The 21140-nt window shown below is 45.4% G+C and overlaps 2 long non-coding RNA genes across 2 annotated transcripts in view; one reads left to right on the plus strand and one right to left on the minus strand.

Annotated features, from left to right (window-relative positions):
* Nucleotides 1-6678: 6678 nt before the first annotated feature.
* Nucleotides 6679-8426, minus strand: LOC140460241 (uncharacterized). Its single transcript, XR_011953921.1, has 2 exons — nucleotides 8178-8426; nucleotides 6679-6836 (listed from the first exon to the last, which is right to left on the minus strand). It is a non-coding gene; the product is annotated as an uncharacterized lncRNA (long non-coding RNA).
* Nucleotides 8427-20063: 11637 nt separating this feature from the next.
* LOC140460242 (uncharacterized) overlaps nucleotides 20064-21140 on the plus strand; it is a 29610-nt gene continuing 28533 nt past the window's right edge. The window contains exon 1 of the long non-coding RNA XR_011953922.1: nucleotides 20064-20553. This is a non-coding gene — a long non-coding RNA (uncharacterized lncRNA). The remainder of the gene's footprint in view (nucleotides 20554-21140) is intronic.

The following is a 21140-nucleotide window of genomic DNA, read 5'->3' on the forward strand; positions in this document are numbered from 1 at the left end:
GTCCAACAAGTTTATTTGGAAGCACTAGCTTTCAGAACACTGCTCCTTCATTAGATGGATGTGGAGCAGGATCATAAGACACAGAAATATAGCAAATAATCACAGTTTCATGCAACAGAGATGATATATTGAACAAACCTAGATTGCTGTTAAGTCTTTCATCTTTTAGGATGGGTGCAGGTTTTGGTTCATTAATATATAAATCCCAGAACTACTTTAAAGTCATATTTTCGAAATGACTTAAGGTCTATCCCAATCTTGAGTTAGACTGGTTCTATTTCCAAAGTAGGAATTTATAAAATATTACGTGATTGATTGTGTGCTTTTTCAGCAAAATACAATGTATCTTCAGATAATTCTGCAAACTAAAATTCACCCCAAAGTCTTGTATATAAGTGTGTGTGCATGAGAGACAGTGTGAGTGTGTATGATAGCATGTATGCATGCTTGGTAAAGTGTGTGTGTGTGTGTGTGTGATGGAGTATAAGCCTGTGAGAGGGGGTGGGTGTGTGTTTGTGTGTATCTGAGGGAGGCGTCTGTGTGAGTATGTGCATAGAGTGTGTATGGAGTAGTTATCTGTACATGAACCCAAGATCCCAGTTGAGGCTTTCCTCATGGGTTCTGAATTTGGCTATCAGCCTCTGCTGGGCCTCTAATAACGATTTAAGCAGTTACACAACACACATTGGAGGGTGTGACGTGTCTGTTGATTTGCAGAAGGTGGGAGGCTCTGGATGCTGTGATCCAGGGCAAACATATGCTGAAGGACCTTCAGCTCAAAGAGATGGAGCTGGAAGTCAGGCTGCAGATACGTTGGGGGGACTCATAGAACCCTACACTGTGGAAACAGACCCCTAGGCCCAACAAGTCCACAGTGACCCTCTGAAGAGCATCCCACCCGGACCCACCCAAACATTCCTGTGGCTAATCCCTGAATTAAGAATGCCCAATCCACTCTAACCTGCACATCTTTGGACCATGGGAGGAAACCCGACCATGCAGAGGAAACCCTGCAGACACGGGAGGAGGGTGGAGGAAAATACAAACTCCACACAGACAGTCACCTAAAAGGTGGAATTGAACCCGGGTCCCTGGCATTGTGAGGCAGCGGTGCTAACCACTGGCCGCCTACAGTCTTGGACTGAAGGAATCCCCTCTCCAGCGCTCAGCAATCGATTGGCTTCTCCCCAGTCCTGGTGACACTCCAGTCTGTTTGAGGAATGGAATTTGCTTCCACAGGATTTCCACAGGTCATTGTGTCTCAGCAGCTTCAATGATCCAATGAAGGGCTCATCTACAGCGAGAACACTAGTCCGCATTACACTAAAGCATTAAAGTTCTCTCCACAATCAGAACCCTGGAGCACTCCCAAACAGACTGTGTGTAATCAGAGGGCTTCTCATGTCACGTTGATATTTGAAATCAGTTCCTGTAGACAAATATATCCCCTCCTGAATTCAAATGATGCTGATATTCAGGCCCTGAGTAATTTTCTTGTCCGTGCCTGAACAGCAAATCCTCTTCTGCTAAGGGCAGAAAATAGAACAAGAGAATTCTGATTTGTATGGAGCAGCCTTCTCTATCTTTTCCCCGATATCTCTGTCTCCCAATTCCTTACCTTTCAATGGATACCCGCCTAAATTCATCCTTCTATCCTCCTGTTTTTGGCCAGCTCCCTTCTCCTGACAGCGCTGACTCTCGGTTCAGTTTCTTAGCCACTTCTTGCCATCCCCAGCATATCACCCACATCTTTATTTAGTTTTTAAAACAGAAAAGTATTGGTTTGCTGATGCCAGGATGTAAAGATTACTGTGCTCACACAGTGTTCCAGACTCTATCGTGTATTTCACAAAAATCTGCACTCTGCATGTGCAGAGAAGGGGTTGCTGGGAGTGGTGGGATGCATTCACCAACATCCCCTCCCTTCAGACCCAATCATCCCCACAGCACCCGCTGTCCATTTCCCCCCGCCACCCACAGTGCCCGCTGTCCATTTCCCCCCGCCACCCACAGTGCCCGCTGTCCATTCCCCCACCATTCCTCCATCATTTTCTCTGTCTCCCACAGCACCATGTCCATTTTCTGTCTCTGTCTCCTCCAGCTCCCCATCCATTCTCTGTCCCTATCCTCAACTTCCTGTCCTTTTTTTCTCTCTCTCACTCTCTCTCGCATCTCACCCTCTGCACCCCTGTCCATGCTACCTCCCCACCATATGTCCTCTGTCCAATCCATCTTCCTACCCTTTCATTCCCTCTCTGTCTCCCCACCCTCCGTTCCCTCCATCCAGTCCCTCTCCCAAACTTTACCCCACCCCAGCCATTCCCCCTTTCCCCAACCTCTGCCCCATCCCATCCATTCCCCCTCTCCCCAATCTCTGCCACACCTCATCCATTCCCTCTCCCTAACCTTTGTCCCCCCCCCCTTTCATTCCCTCTCTCTCCCTGTGCCCCCATCTCAAGCCCTCTGTCCAAGCCCTCTCCCCAAAATTTACCCCACCTCATCCATTCCCCCTATCCCCATCCTCTGACCAACCCAAACCATTCCCTCTCTCTCCAACCCATCCATTCCCTCTCTCCCCACCCTCTGACCCCATTGAGTCCCTCTCCCCCCACTTATTCTCTTTCTATCCCCACCTTCTGCCTCCCTGTCCATTCTCTCGCCAGCCACTGCACCCCATCTATTCTTTTTCTCCCCGCATTCTGCACCCCCATTCTCTCTCCCCCTCATTCTCTGCCTTCATTCTTTCCCAACACCCTCTGCCCCCCAAATCTTTCCCTACCCCCTCACCCTCTGTCCCCCAGTGTGTTTCTCTCTCTCTGCCCTACCCTCTATCCCCTCCATCTCACTATACCCCCAGTCTTTTGCTTCCCCTTCACTCACTGTCCCCTGTCCATTCTCTCTCCCTTCTCTTCCACTGACCCTCTGTTCTGTCTCATGCCTTGTACCCTCTTTGTTTGCTGTGTCAAGCCCTTTGCAGGAGAGAGAGAGAGAGAGAATGGATGGTGATAACTCTACCTGGGAGATGGTAATGTGTGAGAAATGATTGATCTTTAAAATTGAGAGAGTTAAAATGATATATTCAGAAACATAATTAAAGTCTGAAAGCATATTCTTTTTTTTAATAGCTGCAGATACCTTTCTGAAACTTGCATTGAAGTATGTGCAGTTAGGCCACAGTTCAGGACAGATTGTTAAGGGTGAATGACCTACTTGTAGTCTTGCAAATATGTTTCTGACTATGTAGAAATAGTCATAGAGTTGCACAGCATGGAAACAGGCCCTCGGGTCCATGCCGACCTGTTGTCCTAAATTAATCTAGTGACCCATTTGCCAGCATTTGGCCCATATCTCTCTCAACTCTTCTTATTCATATACCCCCATCTAGATGCCTTTCCTCTGGCAGCTCATTCCATATACACACCACCCTCTAAGTGAAAAAGTTACCCCTTGAGTCCATGTTAAATTCACCCCTCTCGCCCGAAACCTATGCCCTCTGGTTTGGGACTCCCCTGCCCTGTGAAAAAGACATACAAAAGGAATACAATGTCGAGGTGGGGGGGGGAAATTGTGGGCTTTTTCCCTTTTGTTGGCATTTGGACACTTCAAATCTGTCAATAACACCAGCATCTCCACAAAACATACTGCCTGAGTGTTGGCAAAGCACTGCGCGTGCACCACGAAAATGGCGCGCGACCTAATTTTTTTATCTCTCCACTCTGCAGGCTCTCTGCCTCTATTCCTGATGAAGGGCTTTTGCCCGAAACATCGATTTTCCTGCCCCTCGGATGCTGCCTGAACTGCTGTGCTTTTCCAGCACCACTCTAATCTAGAATCTGGTTTCCAGCATCTGCAGTCATTGTTTTTATCTAGTTTTGATGGTCCAATGTAGAGCCCTGGAGGAACGGAAGCAACCAAGTCCCCCTGCCAATCAGAGCACCCCATTATCTAAATTCGGCAATTGGACCATGTTCTTCGAATCTTTAGCGGTTCGTCTCTCTCTCTGTCTGTCTGACCTTCACTCCAGGTTGCAACTTCCTTCCTCTATCCAACATCTGAGTACAACACGCTTTTCTCACCCTCCCCTTTTTCTCATTCTGGGGTTTCATTGATAACTTGCAGCAACTGAAAGGAAAGGGAATGAATCCATGGAGCGGACAGACTCTGGAAAAGTTGGTCACGTTTTGTGTATCAATTGGCAAACGCAGTACCACAATGTGAAATTATAGCCTTTCCTGTGGGGAAAAAGAAGCAAAAAGGAGGTGGATTGTTTAAATGGTGATATATTGGGATGTGGAGAAAGTCAGGACTGGAGATCAGAGTCGAAAAATGTGACGCCGGCAAAGCACAGTAGGTCAGGCAGCATCGGAGGAGCAGGAGAGTCAATGTTTCGGCCACGAGCCCTTCAACAGGGATGTGGCTGTAAAAATGGGCCTGAGTGTCCTTTTACATCAGTCAGTGCCAGTCGTCAGACAGGTGCAACAAGCAATGAGCAGGCGAGGGACAAGAGGAATTGAGTTCAGAAGTGGGAATATCTTCCTGTAGCTAGAGAGTCATTGAAAATATTCAAGGCTGAGTTCACCTGATTTTTTGAACAACAAATTAGTGGATGGTTATGAGGGAAGGTAAGGTTTTCAGACCAGTACAGAACAGTTACAGAGTCAATCAGTACAGAAACAGACCCTTCAGTCTGACTAGTCCATGTTGACTATATTCTCAAACTAAACTAATCCCACCTGCTTGCATTTGGCGCATGTCCCATGTCCCTACGAACTTTTCATATTTAAGTACTTATCTAACTGTCTTTTAAATGTTGTAACTGTACCTGCATCCACCACATCCTCTGGACATTCATTCCACACCCAAAATAACTGTGTTAAAATAAAACTGTTGTTTCTCATATCGTTTTAAAATCTTTCTCCTCTCACCTTCAAAATTTGCGACCTTATCTTGCAATCCCCTGCCGTTCACCTCATCCATACCCCTCATAATTTTATAATCCTCTATAAGATCACTTTTCAATGTCTTTTGCCCCAACCTATCTCTCTGGCTGAAGAAATTTCTCTCCTCTCCATTCTTAAAGATCTTTCCTTTACTCTAAGGCTGTATCCTCTGTCCGTAGTCTCTCCTACCAATGGAAACATCTTCCCAACATTCACTCTGTTCAGGCCGTTCAATATTCTATATGTTTCAATTAGATCCCCCCCTGAGTGGGGGCCTGTTAATCAGCATGAACCAGACCCTTCAGAGTGAAGTACAGCAAGAATTAGATTCAGCAAAGTGAGAATGGAGGGAGAGCGTGGAGGGATGGAGATTATCAGCTTTTAGGGAATGAGAGAGGAAAGAAACTTCAATATAAATTTGAATTGATTGGATGCGCTGATGGGCTGAGGAGTGGTAGATGGAGTTTAATTTAGATAAATATGAGGTGTTACATTTTGATAAGGCAAATCAGGGCAGGACTTACACAGTTAATGTTGCGGGGTGGGGGGAGTTAAGCGGACACTGAACAAAGAGACCTTGTGGTGCATGTTCATAGTTCCTTGAAAGTGGAGTTATAGGTAGACAGGATAGTGAAGAAGGTAAAAACAATGACTGCAGATGCTGAAAATCAAATACTGGATTAGTGGTGCTGGAAGAGCACAGCAGTTCAGGCAGCATCCAACGAGCAGCGAAATCAACATTTCGGGCAAAAGCCCTTCATCAGGATTCCTGATGAAGGGCTTTTGCCCGAAACGTTGATTTCGCTGCTCGTTGGATGCTGCCTGAACTGCTGTGCTCTTCCAGCACCACTAATCCAGGATAGTGAAGAAGGTATTTAGTATGTTTGTCTTTATTGGTCAGTGCATTAAGTATTAGCGTTGGGAGGTCATGTTGCCACTGTACAGGATAATGATTAGGCCACTTTTGGAATGCTGTGTTCATTTGTGGTCTTCCTGCTCCAGGAAAGATGTTGTGAAATTTTGAAAGGATTTGGAAAAGATTTACAAGGCAATTGCCAGAGTTGGAGGGTTTGAGCTGCAGGGAGAGTCTGTAGGGTGTTTGCAGATATATTCTATTTTGCTCAAAAAGCAAACCACCTGCAGGCAGTCAATCCATGTCACATTTTATCAATTCCTACTTTGGAAATACATCACTCTGACTCAGGATTGGGATACAGACCTCACACCTTTCATGTCTGAGCTGAGATGTCACCTAGTTTTATAAAGCCTTAAGTTATCTCGAGAAGGTGACTTAAAGTAGTTCTGGGATTTACAGATTAATGTGCCAAAAACTGCAACCCATTCTAAAAGATGAAAGACTTGACAGCAATCCAGGCTTGTTCAATATATCATTTTGGGTGCATGACACGCTAATCTTTTGCTATAAATTCTGTGTCTTATGATCCTGCTCCACAGCTACCTGATGACTATAACCCGATGTTGTGTGATTTTTTAACTTTGTTTCTAGTGAATACAGCCCACATCACCTACTACTGCCATTAAACTTTACAATGCCGATGAAATTATGCAGTAGCTGCAGAGATGAACAGTTTAACAGTTTCTAACAAGACTAGCTACTCATTCACTGCTCCTTCTGATACGCAAGACTGGAAACTTAGTGCTGGAGACTGAAAGAAATGAGCAGCTTTTAAAAAAATCTTGGATCTCACGGTTTTCAATGAGAGTCTGAGTCCGGCAGTAAGTTCAGGTCTCCTTTATTGCAACCCAACTTTGTTACAGCTTCAGATCCCAGCAACATGGCGTATAAAAAGTAGCTTTTTTCTTTAAAACAGCTCAAGGTCAATTGGTCAGCACTGAGTTGTCCCTTTGTAATTGGATCCTAGGTACAGTCTTAACCTGTAGGGAAGTATTGCCTCAATCAGCAATTTCAACTTATACCCTGTATCCAAGTAAGTTTTTCTCCAATCATTTGCCAGGGGTGGGGAGGTGGGTGCGCAGTCAAGAGTCAACCACACTGCTGTAGGTCTGGAGTCACGTGTAGGCCAGAACGAGTAAAGGATGCGGCTGGGACGACTGAATGAATCCTTTCCCACAACGGCAGTTTCCATCAGTAAAAAGACATGAGTGACTCAGATGGGTTTTCTATCCCCAAAAATGGTTTCATCATTAGATTCTGGACTCCGGATTTCTGACCAAATTCCAATTCCACCATCTGCTGCGGCAGGATTTGAACCCAGGAGTCCCCAGAACTGGGTTGATAGTCCAGTCAATAATGGCTTCACCCGCTCCTCCTACCTGCGATGGCACATGAACTCACTGGTGCCTCTGCAGGTGGGAAGAGCAGGTGAAGACCTTCCCACACTGAGAGCAGGTGAGCAGGCTGGTGTGGACCCACTGTTGGGTCATCAGCTTAGCTGAGCAAGTGAACCCCTTCCTGCACTCGGGTGACCTGAACGGCCTCTCTCCCATGTGGGAGCACCTCGTGCTTCTACAATTTGCTGACGTGACTGAAGCCCTTCCCTTGCTCAGGGCAGTGAACAGCCTCTTGCCCATGTGTACCCATTGGTGCTTCTGCAGGTCGTCTATCTGACTGAACCTCTGCCCATACATGGAGCAGGTAAACAGCCTCTTCCCACTGTGGACCTGCTATAGTGTCTAAACAGGCCGGAAGAATCGATGAATGCTTTCGCGCTGGTGTGTCAGGAGGTCAGATGCTTAAATGACTCTTCACCCACACTGAGAACAGGAGAATGGCCTCACCTTGGTGTGAATGGGTCGGTGGGTTTCCATCATAGTAGAAATTAGAAGGTGAAAGACAGTAGGTATGACGCTTTTACAACAGTGAATAACGTCAGAAATACACCACATGAAGTAGATTAGATTAGATTACTGACAGTGTGGAAACAGGCCCTTCGGCCCAACAAGTCCACACCGACCCGCCGAAGCGCAACCCACCCAGACCCCTACATCTACCCCTTCACCTAACACTACGGGCAATTTAGCATGGCCAATTCACCTAACCTGCACATCTTTGGACTGTGGGCGGAAACCGGAACACCCGGAGGAAACCCACGCAGACACGGGGAGAATGTGCAAACTCCACACAGAGAGTCGCCTGAGTCGGGAATTTGCTGGCGCTGTGAGGCAGCAGTGCTAACCGCTGTGCCACCGTGCCGCCCAAATATATGTACATTTTATATCAATTTTAAATGCTGCACCGTTCCATGAGAAACTTACCCTTTTTAATTATGAACATGAGAAAAGAAGCAATCTTTTTCCAAGGTGCAAATTGTATTCGAATAAACATGTCAAACTGAGGGGAAAATGAAATAAGCTTTCATTTCTCTGAGGGACAGAGAGCACCTTTTGCAGAGTCCGCTCCCTCTCTGGATTCACTCCAGTTGCACAAAAGTGTATGTCTGTGCCCTCGCCTGAGGAATGGAAAGGGGGGGACATTGCTTTGTCCCCCCGATGTTACCCAGAGGGCGGGAGTTTCACTCTGAAACTGACAGGTAATCTTCGGCATTGTGACGTCTACAATGGGGGGGGCGGGGACTTCCTGAAGGAGTCAATAGGAGCCGCGGTGCCGGCCGGTGATGTCCCCGCGTTCCAAATAGCTCGCCCTGGCGTCACAAATAACCATTGTCAGCTGCCTGGGGATTGACCAATTGACTCTCTGGAGGACCAGGGTCCTCCTGTCAATCAGAGCCCGCGGAAGTTGGACCGTGCGCTTCTGCAGCTGCTGGCGCCTCTCTCCCTGAATGAAGATTGAGTTTCGCCCCAGGCTGCAACTTCCTTCCTCTGGACATCATTTGTGAATACAACACTCTCTTTTCTCATCCCGGTTTCCCTTTTTTTTTCATTCTGGGTTGCATTGTTGGCTTGTAGGAGCTCAAAGAAAATGAATCCAGGGAGAGGGGCAGACTGGAAAGATTGGCTTGGTTTCTCTGTTGGAGACATTGACAGGTTTTGCTTCCTTGACTTGGCAGATTCATTTGTTCTGTTAATGCTCTCAATTAAAGGCGTGGGCTTCCCGAAGAAATGGTTAGCATTTAACAGCACGGCAAATTATAATTAGTTACAGTTATAGAGTCGTAGTCTCAAAGTCACGCAGCACAGAAACAGACTTTTCAGTCCATACCGAACATAATCACAAACTAAACCTGTCCTGCCTGCTGCTGGCCCATATCTATCCAAACCTTTCCTATTCAAGTACCTACCCAAACTTATTTTAAATGTTGTAATTGTACCAGTATCTACTACTTCCTCAGCAAGTTAATTCTACATGTGAACCCCCCTCTATGTAAACAAAGTTGGCCCTCGTCCTTTTTAGGTCTCTCTCCTCTCACATTAAAAATGTGCCCCCTAGTCGTGAAATTGCCCATCCTAGGGACTCTATCTATACCTCTCATTATTTTATGAACTTCTCATCTTGAAACGTCCTACACTCCAGTGAAAAAAGGCCCAATCTATCCAGCCTCTCTTCATACCTTCCGTACCTGGCAACATCCTGATAAGTTTCCTCAGAACTCTCTCCAGTTTGATAATATCCTTCCAGTAACTGGATACAGTACTCCAGAAGAGGCCTTACCAATGTCCTGTAGTACCTCGACATAACGTCCCAACTCTGTATACCCCAAAGGACTGAATAGTGAAGGCAAGTACGCCAAATGCCTTTTTTAAGTACTGTGTGTAATGCAAACTTCAACTTGGACTTTGCTGAAGAAAGGCACACTGTTCAACTTCAACTTCTTGTCTTGCTGTGATCAGCTTAGTTGGAAGGTACTAAATGTCAAAAGGGCTGATATTGTGCAAGAAGCATGTTGATAATGTTAGAAACAAAATTCAATAAAATTTAGACGAGACCACCAAAGCTGGAAACAAGACAATTTATTCTACGATCTTGCAAGAAAGGACCCCAATTGCAGAGAGCAATTGAAGTGATGATTATTCAAACGACTACACAGTTATACTTTTGAGCTGTGTGAGGTCACCTCTCCCGACTCCTGCATTACCCAATCTCTCTTAGTATTTTGCCTCTGCCCATCTATACTCCACACCCATTGCCCCCTTCCCCAGGTTGGCAACCTTCCTCTCTGTAAGTGCTGACACACACATTATTTTGTCGACAGTACATCAAGATCTGGTTTAACATTTTGTATCAATTCTGCTGATACATTCCATCCTCAGACATTTCATTAACTTGTATCATTTTGTACAGCCCAAGCATTTCGGTTATCTCAGCTTTTGGCTGAAAACATAATTTTTAAAAAGAACTTATTTGCTATAATAATTACACACCAAAGTTAGTATTTAATTAACCACAATTATACACTGAAAAGTAGAGATACTCTTCCCTAAATACCTGCAGAGTTAATAGTTCTCTTGCTGTACCCCTTTCTGTATGCTTATCTGCAAAAACAACACTTTTCCCCATTTCTAACAATAATGATTGGTCTTAAAGTGGATTCTGGTCAACACTTTGCCATCGAGAATATACCAGGGAACAGTGTACAGCATTTCCAAGTTTCACATCATCTGTAAACTTTCCAGTTGTGCACTGGGGTGTAGAAGAATGAGAGGTGACTTTATTTAAACAAATAAAATGCTGAGATGGTGGGGGGGAGGTGGGAGGAACTTGTCAGGGTAGATTCAGACAAAATGCTTCCTTGTCAGAAAATCTAGAACTTCATGAGCCAGCTTACTAATAAGGGGATCCCATTTTAGGCAGAGATGAAGAATTTTTTCCCTTGTTAGTTTCTGCTGTGCTCCCCACAAGGAGAAATTGAGACAGACTCTTTGAATGTATTCAAGGCTGAATTGAACAGAATTTTGAGTGACAAGGGAATGAAAGGTTATGGAGAACAGGCAGGAAATGGAGTTAAAGCCACAGCAGCACAGACATGATCTTCTTGAATTGCAGAGCAATCCTGATGAATGGCAGTGGCAAGAAACTGAACATGTTCTGTGTATGAGTGGTCCTTCAACTGATTGTGGGGAAATGTGGGGACTGTGGGAAGTAATTCAAATTCCTGCCCTTTCTCAAACTCCATCAGTGCAGTCACACCAGAGAGAGACTGTTCACCTGCTCCGTGTGCGGGAAGGCGTTCATTCATTTATCCACCCTGGTGACCCACCAGCAAGAGACCGTTCACCTGCTCCGTGTGCGACAAGGGGTTCAGTCAGTCATCTGACCTGCTGACACACCGGCACATCCACACCAAGGGGAGGCCATTTTCCTGCTCCGTGTGCGGGAAAAGGTTCAATAATTCATCCGCCCTGCGGAGACACCAACGGGTCCACACCGGGGAGAGGCCATTCACCTGCTCCAAGTGCAGGAAGGGATTCATTAACTCCTCCGCCCTGCAGAGACACTAGCGGGTTCATACCGGGAAGAGGCTATTCACCTGCTCCCTCTGCGGGAAAGGGTTCACCCATTCAAATGCCCTACTGACACACAGGCATATCCACACTGAGAAGATCGGTCTCCTGTTCTGTGCGGGAAGGGATTCATGGATTATTCCAATCTGCAGAAACACCAGCAGGTTCACACCAGGGAGAGGCCATTCATCTGCTCTCAGTGCGGGAATGGCTTCACCCACTCCTCCCACCTGCAGAAACACCAGCAAGTTCACGTGTCATCGCGTGGGGATTGAAGGAGCGAAGGCTGAGTGCCATTATTGACTGGACTAGAATCCAGTTCTGGGCGTTAACTCAGAAATTCTCGGATCACAAGCAAGTTACAAAAAAGCACACATTATTGTAATTAAGCTGGCGAGAGATTAATAGTTAATATTCCAGAGTATCAGTCGTAGAAATCCCTGAAAATGCTAATAACATATCTCTAAATCTTAGTAAAGAGACAGCATAATTTATACCCTTGATGTGCGTTATTAACTTATTTTCTCATTCTCACCATATAATGTTTCTTTATTAATTAGGTTTACATTAGGTAATTAAGAAATTTAGTGTTGCTAAGTAAAGCTGCTGACATGTTTTCATTTGCGTCACTGCATGTGAACCAGATAATGAATGCTTTCAGCATTGTTTCCCATAGGTTAAACAAAAGCCATTTATGTGACATTACTTACGTCAGTTATAGATTAATACCTTAGCTACAATCTATATTGCAGCTATTTTGTTATAGCAACTGTCATGGGAAAAAGAAAACGCTAGCTTTTGCCAAAATTCGTGATTTCCTTATTGTGTTCCCATGGTTACTGAGCTTAGCCATTTTAAAAGCCAAGTTATTATTTCAAAATGGCAACTTACAAAATGGAGGATCTCAATTATTTCCCCCAATACTTTATCATTCCTTCCTTTTGATCATTTCATGATCAATCAGGCCATTTCTACAGGTTACAACAAATGCATCTTGACATCAGAGACCACAAGTATTTGAATAAGAGAATGCAAATAATTACAGGAAGAATAATAGTGCCAAAATGAGGGGAAAAAAGCTCCGATATTTCCAAAGAAGTCCTTAAATGGCCACCATCCTGTGAGACTACCCATCTCCCCATAAGTCATATTTTCAAGTTTCTGAACTTCCAGGATAATGTGCCTTGAGAGATCAGTGATGTTGAAGGATTGGTCAGGAACATAAGTACAGCATTCCTTTCCTACAATGGCACAGGTCCCACCTTCTGTAGCCGATAGAAAGTCCAAGGCCAAATTATTCTGAAGGGCTACTGTTCTGATTGTGGCCATTTGTGCATTGATATTAGCCAGGGCATTTGCTGTATTATTGGTGACAATTTCCAGTATTATTCTTCATTTGCTTAATTCAGAGCCCTGAAAATAAAAGCCATTGGGAGGAGAGCCATTCCAGTAAATGAGAAGAGAGCAGAGAGGTACCTCTTGGTCCTCAGGAGTGAAGGCAACCTGTCTAAGAGGAACAACATACTCTTTTATATCATCCCCACCAGTCTGGAGGGAGCCATGGATAGGCCTTGAGTCTACAAACAAAATAGATGCCGTTATAGGCAGTTAAGCGAGAATATCCATCTTCCCATGCCCTGGAAATAGAGCCCTTCCAAAGGGATCCTTATGTTAAGGACTAAGGACCAATCATACAGTAAAATAACCAAATTTAGTCAAATTTTGATTAGGTTCAATCGATGGGTTATGAGAGAGTATCAACTGGTCCCCATACTACTCCCCGATGGGAATAACTATGACTCTCTTAGACAAACTTAGTCTTAGTTGCCGACTATGACATTTTCACATATTTTTGGCGCATAGTTTGTGCCTCCCCGCTGGTAAGCCCAGTCATCCTGGCTACTGGGTGGCCAAACGACCAGAAAAAGTATGAGATGGCCGTGGTCCACGCAGACCTGATCTCAAAAAAATTATGAGTCTTCCATTATCTATGGAGCAGTCCAGCTGGGAAGCGTCCTGGAAAAACAACCTCCCCACAGCCTCGTCTGCAACTGCGAGCTGTGATAAGTCATTAAGTTGTACATGTTTAAAACCCGCAACAAGGTCCATTTCGGTTCAAACCGAGACAAGGACCTTGAGACGATATCTCCTACCTTACATGGAGCTGAAACCGGACACCCCTCTCAGGGAGCCGGCTCGCCTAGTAATGGATGACCCAGATAACGTTGAAGAAGGTACCGTAAGTGCGGCCCACCCTACAGATGAGACAAGCATAACCACCCAAACCTTCTACAACAGAAGTTATCAAGACTCAATACAGGGCACAGACTACAAAACGACTATAAACAAAACCAGCGAGGAAACAACCGAGATAACTGCCGTCATGGAAGGAGTTGTTATCGAGCCAATATATGACAGAACATCTGTCCTGGAGGTAATTATCCATTACCCCGTCGATGGGTTGTTCCCCATGGTGAGCCTGTTCAAGACTCATTTGACTAAAGTGCACAGAGTAAAGAACATTCGAACAAAATGTTCACGCTGCGACAAAGCAGGAGAAAACCATGCAGTTGCCTGGCACTATCCAAAATACAAAGGCAAAAAACAACCCCCAACAGGGGACTTTGCATGCAGCATGTGTGACCAACGGTTTTTTACTCAGCCGGGCCTTGGTCAACACGAGAGGCACAGACACCTGATTCTACGGAACGAAAAACGCCTCAAACCTGCACCCAAAGTCAAGGGCAAACCTGGGAGAAGTGATCGTGTATGGTCACAGGAGGAGGTCGCACTCCTGAGGGAACTAGAAGTGAGATTTGCAAGATGCAAGTTTATAAATAAATCCATCACCAGCATCCTTAAAACAAAAACCCCGAAATAAATCTCTGATAAACGCAGACTCCTGGCAAACACCCCGACGGAGGTCCCAACCCTGAACGAGTCCATAGACTTGCCTGAATCAGAGGCAGAGTGTGTCCAGGAAAATTCCAACGATCAAAACCTGCGCCAAAGAGCCAGCTGAAGAACACCGGCTTCGATCCCGAAACATAGGGACGTAGATGACCAGCTTACACAAGCTGAGGAGCTCTTGAGCGCGAGGAATGACCCGGACCCCCTTGCCCTCGGGATTGGATTAGTGGAAAGTATTACTCACCTGCTAATGAATAGTAGGAAAGGACAGAGCAAACGCAAGAGGCCTCAACAAGATCGGGCCAAAAGAGACAGAAAGGCAGGTAGCAATACCGGAGCCAAAATACGGCAGGCAGCATGTAGAGCGCTGTCTAGAGCGACACAGCAGCTCTACAAAACTAACTGGCGCCAACTAACTCGTGAGATCATGGGGGCACCAACCTCATCCACATGTCCTCTCTCAAAAGAGGAATTGGAGACATGTTTCCATGAGAAACTGTCAGTACCAAACCAAAAATCAAACATAAATAAGTATGCCTCATACACCGGTAAAGTTGATGATGGGTCCTTGATGAAATCTATAGAAATAGAAGAGGTTGAAGCAGCCATCAAGCAGATAGATGAGTGCAGTGCTGCTGGACCAGACGGCCTGAAACTGCAGGACATAAGAACAATCCATGAACAAGAGGAAACTCATCTACCCCACCTCTTCTCCCTATGGCTAAAGTCAAGCACGATACCTGATTCGCTAAGAAAGAGTCGAACGGTCCTGATTCCTAAGTGCAAGGATAAGGACCGCCTGAAAAGCATTGACAACTGGCGACCAATAACTATTGGTCCAATGCTGCTGTGACTGTTCACGAAAATAATGGCAAAATGCCTTAGTGAAACAGTTGAAATAAACCCCAGGCAAAAGGGTTCCTTGCATCTGGGAGTGGCTGCTATGAAAACATTGTCATCCTTGAAAAAATCATTAAGGGAGCAAAACATAATCACAAGGACCTCGCAGTTGTCTTTGTCAATTTGGCGAAAGCGTTCGACTCAGTTGGGTACAAACTATTGATCAAATCCTTGCAAAGAGTGAACCTCCCCAAAGCCTTTAAGTCTCACCGTAGACCTCTACACAGGCAACACAACAGTGGTGGGAGGGAACGGAAACTTTACCACCCCCGTGAACATTGAGAGGGGCATAAAACAAGGTGACCCATCCTCGCCAATACTATTTAACATTGCTTTGGATCCATTGGTATGCTGACTATAGAGGGCCAACTCAGGGGTCACCATGCCTGTGGGGGGCAGAAGAGTCAACTGCTCGACTTTGGCCTTCACGGATGACATTGCCCTTCTAAGCGACTCACACACCGGAATGGCAAGGAATCTGAAGCTGCTCCAGGCATACTGTGACCATACAGGCTTCAGTATTAACATAGCGAAGACGAAGGGATTCCACGTTACGTTTAAAAGGAGACCTTCTTATACAACCACTTCACAAACTGGAAGCTGCAGGATGAATCCATAGCCTACATACCCCCAGGTGACACAACGAAGTACCTGTGTCACCCGTGGGCAGTTGTGGCAGAAGGGGAGTGGGAAGAGAAGCTGAAGTCCTGGGTTAAATGAATACAGGCAGCACCACTCCGACCACGACAACGGCTGGAAATCCTGAAAACACGTCATTCCCCAGACTGTATTTCCATCTGATCCTAACAGAAGCATCTCAGGCAACCCTCACTAAACTGGACCAAATAATCTGTAACACCACCAAAGAATTCCTACAGCTACCACCTCCTACCGCTGACTGAGTCCTGTATACCAGCAACAGGAATGGCAGTCGAGGTGTCCCAAAACTGGAAGTGCAGATTCCATCCGCCATTGTCCGCAAATGCGAGGCACTTGAGATGTCCGGTGATGTGGCCATTCGGGTCTCCTTTCAGTATAAAGGAGAGAGCAACAAAGAGACCGTTGCGGGACTGTGAGAGTTCAAAGTCCTTAAAAAAAACTGAAAATTTCCAACCCAGTAACCGTAACAGCGGCGAGGAGGAAATGGACCCAGTCACCATCATCAAAGGCATCAAGTCAGCACTCCAGGCGGCAGACACTGGGTGACAGAAACAGACCGACAGGTATGCAGGTTGGAGGGAATGGGAATTTGAAAAGTGGCAAAAACTGGAATGTCAAAGGGCAGACATCCAGTACTTTAGAGATGACGAGATCTCTAACTCGTGGATAAAAGCAGCAATACAACAAAAATCCTCTAGGTTCATAAACACGGTGAATCTTGCGCTGAATCTATACCCAACGAGTTACACTATCTAGAGGAAGGCCAAACCAAAATAAACTTTGCCGAAGGTGGGAGACGGCAATCGAGACCATCTCACACATCTCAGGGTGCTGTCCATTTGTAAAAAATGCTCGCATAAAACACCATAACAGGATCCCTGACCAGTTGCAAAAACATGTCAGTAAGTACGACTGGACATTGTACGTGGAGCTCAGATTGGTCACAAAAGATGGCTCTCTATGGAAACCCGATCTCATATTTAAAAAAAGAGCAGAAAATCGCAGTAGTAGATGTCACAGTGCGGTACAAGAATGACAGTAAAGCATTGGAAACGGCATGGCGGGAAAAAAGTGATAAATATAAACACCTAAATGCCGAGGTCACAGAATTGACAGGAGGCATGGACCCCAAATACTTTGGCTTTGTGATGGGTGCATGAGGCAAGTGGCTGGGCCCTGAATAACTGTCTCATGAAATTCCTCAGCAGCGAGAGATTTGAGACATTCGCCCAAAGGGCATCAAGACTCACTTTGTCACTGACACTCGAATTATTACAACTCTTCAGTGACAAGTGAGCAAATAACCGCAGACGGTGATACAAAATCTTTCACCGAGACAAGGATCGGCTAACCCCCACCAAAAAAATGATATGAAAATAAAAAATAAAAAATAAAAAAAAGGGGGGGGGGGGGCGCCGATCCACCAACACCAACATCAGTAGGTCGTAGACCCTACTAATTGACAAAAAACACCCGAGCCTCATATAACACCAGTACCACCTGGCCCTTGATCTGTGGTGATGCTAGAGAGTACAAAACATCGAGCGATGTAAAGACTCGGAAAAGGCACTCCTCTGAGTGTTTCAAAATAAGCCACTGGAGAAATTCCCATCTTTACTAAAGAAAATAGTATTATAAAGGACTACTAGGAAAGGGGGTATATGGGATCTGTTGTAGCCAGATTGGTACCAATCCCTGCATCGGGTCATTTTATGCCCTGCTGACTGCCATTCTTGTACTTCTTTCATTTTATCAGAATCACCAGAAGAGTCCTGGAGTATTAGCCATTCAGCCACTTTGGGCCAGCTAGAGGAGACTGGCCACAGCAGGATACTCCCTGGGAATGGGGGCGGTACATGAGCACATACCCAACAACCAGTTACTTTTCCCATCATTTGGGGTCCTTTGATAAGCCAAATACAAAAAGGCTTGATGATGTATAGATTGTCTTGAGCACCCTCCCAGGGAAAAATTAGTGTTAGCATGAAAGCCTTTGGCCCCCAAAATAAATCTCCTCAAAGTCACTGGTATCTAACGCATTTTTTCTTAGTCCATGTCTGTTCCTTCACTGACTTATTTATAGTCGGTTCGATGAATCCAGCAGAGTTGTCCTTGCACTTTCACAGCCATGGGGGTGGTCGGCAACACCTGAAATGGTCCTTTTCACCTTGGCTCCAATTTTCCCTGGTCCCAGTTCTTAATCAGGACAAAATCTCCAGGTTTTACAGCAGGGTAGTCTCTCTAAAATGATAAGCTTGGCATACCTGTGAATATAAGCTTTGAAAGCTTTTGGTTAACTTATGCAGATATTTTCCCACTTTTTCACCATTTGTATTATCAGTTGTTGGGATGGCTTTGATCCATCTACTAAATTTAACTGTTATTGCTTGACAATATTTAAAACAACGTATTCGACAAAAATCAAGTATTCGACAAGTAAAAGGCCCATCAGGCTAGAAGGTGGTTCCAAAACCGCAAGGCATCCCTTTTCCAGCATTTGCCTTTTTACAAATGAGACATGCTTTAGCTTGTTTCTCAGCAGCTTTCTGGAAATCTGGGTGCCGCCAGGTTTGTAACAAAGTACTAACCGTTTCCTCCTTGCCCAAGTGTGTACAGTTATGCACATCATTAATTAAGATACATAGGAGATAAGAAGGAATGCAAGCTTGTCCTGCATGGGTAACCCACAGCTTTTGAGTATACGAGGCAGCACCCCATTTGAATCTACAGTTTGTGTTCCTCAGCAAGAGCTTCCCCCTGTAATTTTTGTATCTCACCCAGGTGTGGCATATCTATCCTTATACTGTGGGTTCCCAGCAAAACCGGGTTAGCCAATGGGAGCAGAAGTTTAGGGTGTAAGGTTGTCTGTTTGACAGCAGCATCTACCCGCTCATTTCCTTTGGAGACCATCAGTTGCAGCAGCGTAAGTTGAACATTTGATAACTGCCAGACTTGTTGGACAAAAACAGCATTACTATAGCCTGCCTCGTGGGCGTTAAAGTCCTCTGTGTTCCCCTAGACTCCGTAATCGTGGGCCACGCCAAAAGCACAACGAGGGTCGGTATATATATTTGCAGATTTTTCCTTTTGCTAGGATGCAAGAATGTTGATCCCTGCACCAGTTCCAAGGTAACGAGAAGGACACTTCGCTCTTCAGTGGCCATATCTCCCACAGTTAAAACATTTGTGCCTGGGAATTTTGATGTCTTGTTACCAGTCCGAAAGGTGTAGTACTGGGGCCTGCCTGTCCCCCCTTTCCAGGGCCCCCTTGCAAATGGGTTATGTAGTGGCTGAAGTTGGACTGGCATGAGGGAGGTTCTACCCCCAGTGGATATCCTGGCCCCAACCAGTCTCGTTGGGGTTGGCACATGGGGTATATGGATCTCATGTTGCTAGACATGTTCGGTTTTTACATGTAACTTGAATCGTGGTTTGGGCTGGTTCTGGCCATCCCATTGGAAGGCCACCGCTCACCTCATTAACGACCGGGAATTTAGTCATAGATTAAAAAGCTGTTAATGTTTTCCACATCTGGTGTCATTTGCATCAATGCAGATAAAGCCTAAGCTACTATCCGCATTCTATTCATTAGGTTATGGAAACTCTGTCTTGGAAAGGACAGACACAAAATTATGCCAAGATTTGTGCATTCTCACGGTCACTGTACTTAGCCATTTTGTAAGGCAAATTATTATGACAAAATGGAAATTCACAAAATGGACGCTTTTAGCTATTACTTCCACCATACTTTATCAGTCACGTATTAAGAAGATCAGAAATAGGAATGCAAAGAGGTAACTGACTGTTGAAATGCATTGTCTTTTATCACCATTTATCTGAATTATTTCTCCTGCACTTTTTTTTCATAACTTCACAAGCGCTTATGATTTCAAGTAAACGCATGAGACTATAACCGGGTGTCGTGGGACTTATGACTTAAAAAAAATATTGATTGACGATGTTACTACACATTATTGGAGCAGAGAGATTTGAATCTGGGCCTCGGCTCAGGGACACGACCACTGTGCTGCAAAAAAAACCCCTCTGTCTTAAATAAGTCCTGTCCTGTTGAATTGACGGGAGCACCTTCCTTGCGAACATGGGTTAGGACCATTGTACCCCCAGAGCCCATGGTAGTAAATTGGCCCCTCTCCTGTTGAATGAATGGGAATGGGAAAGTGCAGAGACACTGACGTCATCGCAAATTCCAAAACCTGGAGGGGTGTGACGTGAGGGCGGGTTCCCGCCCCCTAACTTCGACAAGGCCGGCCGCCATTGGTCAGGTGGAGTAAGGTGCGCTCTGATTGGGCGGGGCGTGGATGACGCGCGTCACTGAAGGAGGAGACGGAATGAAGAAGAAAAACAAAGATGGCGGCGCGAGGCTGCGGTTTTCTCATCGACTCAGCGGGCGGTTTCTGACGGAGGGAGGGGGGCAGACAGGCATCGTTTACCTCAGAAAATACCTTTAAAATACATTTCAAATCAAAGCCGGAACTTTTCAAACAAAAGTTGTGAAGAAAAGGAGACAGTCCCCGGTGGTGGGGGGTTTATTGTTTATTTTTGTATAATTTCCGGGGCCCGGGAAGGGGGAGGTGACGGTTACCGGGTGAACGAGAAAACAAATTTAAAAATGTCGGCGGTGGAGGAGAGAGAGCCGGCGCCCGCGGCTTCTTCGGCGGCGGCCGGAGCCCAGGAGCTCAACAACCCCCCGGAGCTGGAGGAAGGTCCTGGTGTTGGATCCGGGATAAAGGTCTAAACAAAAGTAAGAGATGTCCGACTGACATTCAACAAGATACTGTTTTGGTGGGTGAGGGGGGGCCGCTCACTGGTTATTTTAATCTGAGTCTGGTCCCTGAAGCTTCACCTTTTTAATCATAAAACCTTGTAACTTGTTCACAACCATCCTGTTCATCCAAAAATATAAATTTATAATTCATGTTGTAGCTGGATTTGCAAAAAATGGCAGGTGTCTATTTCCTAATGTGTGTTGGGGTGTACAGTATTGTAATAACGGCACTTAAATACAGCTGCTGTTTCTCTACTTATCTGGATGTTGGCAGTTTCCTTAATTAGATATTGGTTCAGGGGCTTGGTGGTGATGGGGAATCTATCCTTGAGCGACAACAGTGTCACAGAGACAAAGCATTAGACTTTTTAAAACAAAGTTTTATTGAAAACTTCTGTACAAAATTATAAAATGTCAAAACTTTGAAAATATAACATTATAACAACCACAAACCAGCTGCCACACTACTCAGCAAAGCAAATCAAAACCATACACATTACAGATAGAATAAATAGTGCCGCTCAGTGCAACAAGACCACAGTTCTCGACCTTTGACAGCATTA

The sequence above is a fragment of the Chiloscyllium punctatum genome, chromosome 36 (genome assembly GCF_047496795.1).
Source record: "Chiloscyllium punctatum isolate Juve2018m chromosome 36, sChiPun1.3, whole genome shotgun sequence".
NCBI classification, from domain to species: domain Eukaryota; kingdom Metazoa; phylum Chordata; class Chondrichthyes; order Orectolobiformes; family Hemiscylliidae; genus Chiloscyllium; species Chiloscyllium punctatum.